The 5,200-nt window shown below is 44.8% G+C and overlaps 1 pseudogene; it reads right to left on the reverse strand.

The window, feature by feature from the left end:
- Positions 1 to 2,790: 2,790 nt before the first annotated feature.
- LOC149357544 (uncharacterized) lies at positions 2,791 to 4,326 on the reverse strand (annotated as a pseudogene).
- Positions 4,327 to 5,200: the final 874 nt, after the last annotated feature.

A 5,200-nucleotide genomic window follows, 5' to 3' on the forward strand; every position in this document is an offset into this window, starting at 1 on the left:
TACCATATGGGTTGTAGATAAATCTTACTGTTTTATTTTGCACACTTCCGATGCGATTTATACCTACATGGGTGTGCGGATACCAAAGAACGTCTGCATATCCCAGCAATGGGCGTACTGATGCAGTGTAGGCTGTTCTGTTTTAGTTGTGTAGTGCTTTAGGCGATTTCTTAACAGCCAAAGCCCTGTTGGACGGCTTTGAAACCAAATGCCCAATATGCGACCTCAAGCTTAAGTTACTGTTAAATACAACCCCCAGGTATTTGCATTCATTTACATGAGAAATGGCTGTGCCGTTGATTTTGTATGTGTAATTATGAACATGCTTCTCGCGCGTAATTGTCATTCTTGCACACTTCGCGATTTTTAAAGACGTTTCCCAGGACAGACACCACTTCGAAACTTCTGGCAGGTATTTGTTTAGTATTCAGTGATCCTCGGCATTTTGCATAGGCAGGTATACAATGCAATCGTCTCCGAAAAAATGCCATCGCACTGGGGAATCTAAACTCGTCATTTAAATATAATAAGGAACAGAAGTGCACCATGCACGGAACCCTGGGGGACTCCCGAGGGAACTGAAGCTGGTGGAGATTGGAACCAGAGATCTGGACGTACTGGTGCCGTTCATAAAGGTAGGAGTCAAGCCGCTGAACAAGACGCTGATTTTGCAGTAGATGTCGGAGTTTTACCATCAGCTCACGGTGAGAAACGCGGTCAAAGGCCTTCGTGAAATCCAGAAATATTGCGTCTATTTGCCCACCCTTATCAAGACATGCCAAGAATGCATTGGTTGTGTGAATTAATTGTGCTATAGTGGACTGGCCACGCCGAAGTCCATCTTGGCTACTAGAAAAGAAGTTGCTACTTTCTAAAAACTCAAGTGCTTGAAAATGAAGTCCTCAATAATCTTACCCGAAGTACATAATAGTGAAACTGACCTGTAGTTACTAAGGCAAAGTTTGTCGCCGGATTTGTGAATGGGAAGGACCTTTGCAACCTTCCAGTCAGCTGGAACTTCCGAATTTAAAAAGGCTTTCATTGTAAATGACCACACGGTATTTAGCCCACCATTAGTGAGAGAGAAACGTATTTGGGAGGGCGTCTGGTCCAGGAGACTTTCTTGCGTTTAAATTAAGCAGCGCAGCAACAACTCCTTCGACAGAAATTAGTAAGACTGTCCAGATTCAGAGGTGTACCTAAATTCAGAGGTGTACTGAAATTCAGAGGTGTACCTACTATTTGTTGCAAACATTGAAGAAAAGTAATCATTGAAAGCTGATGCAATGCAATAAGGAACATTAATTTCCCTGTGATTCGAACGAATTTTACTAACTGGATTCTTCTTCTGTGTTAAGTGTGTTCGAAATTTTGCGGGGTCTGTAGTGAGAAACTTATGCATTTTTTAACATTTAAAAAGTTATACTTAGATTGTATTATTTTCATGTGCAGCTCAGTGCGAAGGGACTGCAAAGAAACGTGACCTGTTCTAAATCTTGCGGATCCCAGGCGCTTGATTCGACATTTAAGTTGGATCACTTCACGCGTAATCCATGGACTAGCGCGATTCATTTTTCTATATTTCTTCGGCACGTATCTTGCGATACATTCATGTACAGCCGCTGCGGTGGCTCAGTGGCTATGGTGCTCGGCTGCTGACCCAAAAGACGCGGGTTCGATCCCGGCCGCGGCGGCTGGAATTTCTTTGGAGGAGAAATTCTAGAGACCCGTGTACTGTGCGATGTCAGTGTACGTTAAAGAACCCCAGGTGGTCGAAATTTCCGGAGCCCTTCACTACGGCGTCTCTCATAGCCTGAGTTGCTTCGGGACGTTGAACCCCATAAACCAAACCAAACCATTCATGTACAATAGACTTGAAGTACACCCACAGGTCACTGACATTCATGAGACCAGCCGCGTGTTTTTCGACGAATTGATCGTATTCTTGCTCCAATAAATCTAAAATACTTTCGTCTAGGGCATTGTTAAAGTCAAGAAACGGTTTTCTTAACTCAAAAGCAGGCGGCCGCCCCATGTTGCTTATGAAGAGCTCTGCTTCGTGGTCAGAAATACCTGGGATGATATCAGTAGAGAAACGGAGTCTCTCAATGGCATCGCTAATAAACGCGAGATCAAGAAGCGAGCTTGCACCTGATGCAATACGTGTCGGCCCCTGCACGACCTGCTTTAAATTGAATGTAAAGGCAATGTCAAGCAAAAGATCGGAATGTTGACGTGAAGTTACTCCCGGCAGAAGTTCCCAATTAATTTTTGGCAACTTAAAGTCAACACACATCCTTATGAGAGTATAACGTCTACGGTGTTCTTCCATAAAATCGCGCAATCGTTCAAGAACCGAAATGTCAGCGTCGGGGGGCCTGTACACAGAACCAATAAAAATGTTCAGATGACAAAACCGAAGCAATATTCACACCATTTCGATGCCTGTGCTATGAGGAATAACTGTGTAATCTAATTCCTTTTTTATCGCTATAGCTACGCCCCCTCCCCTTGTGCTCCGATCGTACCATACTATCTGATGTGTGTTGGGTATTACTTCTGTATCTGGAATTGCTTCATTCAGCCACGTACAGTTATGATTGTGACGTCTGGGTCGTGTGCGATAAGGGGAGCGTCTAGGTAATCGCATTTATTCCATATGCTTCTGGCATTGATATCCAACGAAGAAAAAGAAAGAGGGCCTGCAGTGAGGTGGACATCTAGTCGTTGGCTGGGTAATCCCGCAGTCTGCGCATGCCTGCCATATTTACGAGAAACCTGACAGGCTGGTCATTCACCACTAACAGGCACCCTCTTCTCGCGAGTTTCGTCCCATCGGTACAGCTTTCCCTTTATTTTTATCTTGTCAAAAAACAGCCCGACCTTTTCACCGTTTGCTTTCTGCTGTTGGGCGCTAACCTAAAGCTTCTTGCGTATCGACTGAACCCATGGCGAAAAGTCTTCGGAGATGCTGTATGCCGTGATTTTCAGTTTGCTGTAGTTTTGAAGAATCCTACCCTTGTCCCTTCGGTCCAACAACTTAAAGGTTATTGAGCGGCATTTGTTTTCAGCGGGCCTTCCAATTCTGTGGATTCGCTCGACGGATACATTAAACACCTGCAGCGTATCACTCAATTTTTTTTAGACACAAATGCATCGAAGTCCGGGTGCTGTTCTTCATTTTTTTCTTTCACGCCATAGACAATTCGATTGTTTCTTCTACCCCTGTTTTCTAAGTCGTCAACTTTCCGGAGCAAAGTTTCGACAGTGTTTTGCAGTTCATCTACTCTCTAGGCATAATCAGTGACAGTTGAAGTGAGCAAGTCCAGTTTCCTTTCGATAGACGCTATCCTGATATTTGTTTCGCCTAGTTGTTGACTTACAGACTGTGTGGTTTGTTTCAGTTCACTCAGTTCATCAATAATTTGTTTAAGCATAGTTTCAGTAGTATTAGGGCCAGGATTAGGTTCCTCATCGCCACAAGAACAGAACAAGTCTACGAAACAATGGTAAGTTGCTAGAAGCACTCTCCTCGTGGGCCGTGGGCACGGCAGAAGTAAAAGACAGACATCGTCCCTATGGTAAGCGTAAACAGGACGGTTGTCCCTTACCTGAATGAAAAACAAGAAGAGGCTTGTGAGACACATAATCGTTGTGCTTTCGCCGTGCCCACTGACCGGACAGCACGGGAGATCCATATATATATAGTCATCGGCGCTGATGACGTAGACGATGGCCTCTCGCTATAATCAGCAAGCTCAAGTTTCCAAGTGCGCAGGTCCGGATTTTCTGTTCCGCAGGTGTTGTCCATTGACTGGCTGACCCAGGGTCCGTGCTGCTCGGCCGCTTCGACAGGAAAACGGACGCATGTTTCTCCTGGTGAACGCTTTGCAGCGATGATGTGCACGGCCTGAATGAAAAACAAGAAGCGGCTTGTGAGACGCGTAATCCTAGTGCTCTCGCCGTGCCCGTTGCCAAAGAATGCACGAAGGAAGAATGAAGATGCATGGCGCCAACGTCAATGGCATCGCTTCTTTTTAATTGTACTCTATCCCCGTTTTTTTCCGGCTCTACCGCCTGAGTGAGCACCACAGGCTCTCAGTCTGACCCACAAGAGCCTTATATACTGCGGCACATTTCTTTCTTTTTTTCTTTGAGCATCGAGTATCGCTAAAATACACGATACACTAAAAATGTATTTTCCATACCGTTACTCCGATGCTTTTATTTTTGGCATACGATACATAATATCGATACACAAAATATATCGAAAGGTAGTGACTGCTTATATATTAATGCGAAAGCATGGCTCACTTTCAAGGTCATGTTCGCAAGAAACGGACCATGTGACGTCAAGAGCTGAATAGTCACGTGACATCGTTAATTAACGCTAATTAACATACACCAACTCACATATCTAGCTAATGTTATTAGTTGATGTCAAGACCGATTAGTATAATTAGTGATGACATCATATGAGTGTGACGGCATGCCAAGTCACGTGACAGTGACGTAATGTGACGTCATACCATGTCATGTGACAAGGATGTAATGTGACGTCACACTAACCAAAGTAAGAAATGACGTCATGGGATGTCATACCTAGTCGCGTGACAAACGATGTAATGTGACGTCATACCAAGCCCCCACCCATCACCTCATACCCACCCCCTAATCCATGAAGGTGTAGAGGAAATCCCACAGATGGTATAACTGGCTGACCTCAGTGTGGTGGCAGCATTGCCGACTAAATTCGCATCCAACATTTGAGCAGCCGGTCGTCGTACAGCGTTACGGTGGTGTCATGGCATTTCGCTTTGCATATAGCTTACACGTTTTAGTCAAGCTGGAGGCTAGCTTGCGACAGGGGTACGGACCGATGAGATATGCACCTTCACTTGCATGCATTAAGGTGCGGTTGAGGTGTACACCGAGATGTCCAGACGTGAGAGCAACTGCGCCCTTTCCTTCCCTCAAAACATATGCTTTAGCATTCCTCTACGTAATCAAACTTAAGTGCCCTCAGAATATTTGCATATGTTAATAAGGCATATGTTAATTGCACTAGTCTCCAGAAGAGCACACAGCACTGAATGCTTTCCTTTTTGGAGGCACCATGCATATGCCTCTCTACACGCATATGCCTATCTACCTTTTCGCGGGACAAAACTCCCAGCAGAACATGCTTTATGAAAGTCGG

This window comes from Amblyomma mixtum, chromosome 3 (assembly GCF_055824585.1).
Source record: "Amblyomma mixtum isolate Tamu chromosome 3, ASM5582458v1, whole genome shotgun sequence".
NCBI classification, from domain to species: domain Eukaryota; kingdom Metazoa; phylum Arthropoda; class Arachnida; order Ixodida; family Ixodidae; genus Amblyomma; species Amblyomma mixtum.